The sequence below is a fragment of the Bradysia coprophila genome, unplaced genomic scaffold (assembly GCF_014529535.1).
Source record: "Bradysia coprophila strain Holo2 unplaced genomic scaffold, BU_Bcop_v1 contig_211, whole genome shotgun sequence".
Lineage (NCBI taxonomy): Eukaryota > Metazoa > Arthropoda > Insecta > Diptera > Sciaridae > Bradysia > Bradysia coprophila.
In genome coordinates this window covers 132137-133586 of record NW_023503474.1, presented here as the reverse complement: position 1 = coordinate 133586, position 1450 = coordinate 132137, and the positions used below count along the sequence as shown (strand labels likewise).

At 34.3% G+C, this 1450-nt stretch overlaps 1 non-coding gene across 1 annotated transcript; it reads right to left on the bottom strand.

Annotated features, from left to right (window-relative positions):
* Window positions 1–706: 706 nt before the first annotated feature.
* On the bottom strand, window positions 707–813 carry LOC119075490. The gene has a single exon (XR_005087407.1). It is a non-coding gene; the product is annotated as a U6 spliceosomal RNA (small nuclear RNA).
* Between the last annotated feature and the right edge of the window lie 637 nt (window positions 814–1450).

Here is a 1450-nt window from a genome sequence, read left to right as displayed (position 1 = left end):
ATTCGGTTGAATTTTGGATGGACTTTCAATCACAATTTATCGTCTAATCTAATTTATTAAAATTTACAAGAACAAAATGGTTTGAACATTTTGTATGGCCGTGGAGAACATAATATACTCCCATTGGTGCGTCTTCTGCTTATGTCAATATATAGTCAGTTTAATGACGAGATGATACGAAACGTTTAACTCATTCATCACAAATCATACTTTCACAATTCAAGGGAACAATGCCTGTGAAGGATTGATCTTTATAATCGGTATCGACAATTTTTGACCAGCCACTGTTTAAAGAAACTCACATTGTTTACTTTTCGATTCGATTGTAGCCTGACATCTTGCATTGCTGAAGTGAGTGACTGAATTTTGAATTACTGTGATGAGTTAAAGATGAGTACACAGTTCATAAAAAATGCTTGAAAAATTGGCCCATGCAAAATGTTCACATAAAATGTATGTTGGGCCAACTGTCAAACATTTTTCATGTTTGACGTAAACCTGATGGAAACGCTTATTACCAAGCGTAGTACCACTCTTTCAGTTCCATTTTTGTTCGTAAAAGATAAAAGTGGAACTATCTTCACGCCGCATATATGCAGCGTCACCATAGTTTCACTTTTTCCCATTTAAGAACAAAAGTGGAACTAAAAGAGTGGTACTATTGTACTAGCCGTAAGAGTCTTAGCGCCTATAGTAAACTGTTTTTTTTTATGTGGAACGCTTCACGATTTTGCGTGTCATCCTTGCGCAAGGGCCATGCTAATCTTCTCTGTATCGTTTCAATTTTAGTATATGTTCTGCCGAAGCAAGAACAGTACAAAATTTCAACTGAATTGACATTGCGCTATAATTTTGTATGAAAATTACGTCAAAGTTCAGTGGATTTTTTTTGCGATAACGGTGATCGGCATAACCTCCTCATATAAAACTTTTAATACAAGGTAGATGTATAGAGTTCGATACAAACATCATCGCGGCGTTCCATTAAAAACAATATTTTGCACAGAAAACAATTTGACAGGCACAATAGATCAGTGTCAAAACCCGGTTTTTCTCTCAAAATAGTGTCATGTGAGTTGTCAATTTCACAAAGCTAACCACAAACAATGACAGCTCCATATAAATTTTTCTAATATTGTGGTTAGCTTTGTGAAAATGACAGCTCATTTGACATCTCAAACGACATTGACAATGATCTATATTTTATGAAACCAAAGGCTCTATACCGGGCAAAAGTTGACCGATTTTTAAACGTCGGATTCGTTCCTTACATCCTCCGTTTATACAATGACAACAAATGAATGAGAGTGATATGGATTGTTATTGTGCGCGAAATTTTTGAAAACGCAAATGATTTTTGTGGAATTTTTTTTATTTTTATTTTTTTTAAGATATTTCAGGTTTTAGGTATTTAGAGTGATATATATTTGATCACCCTAAATACCTAAAA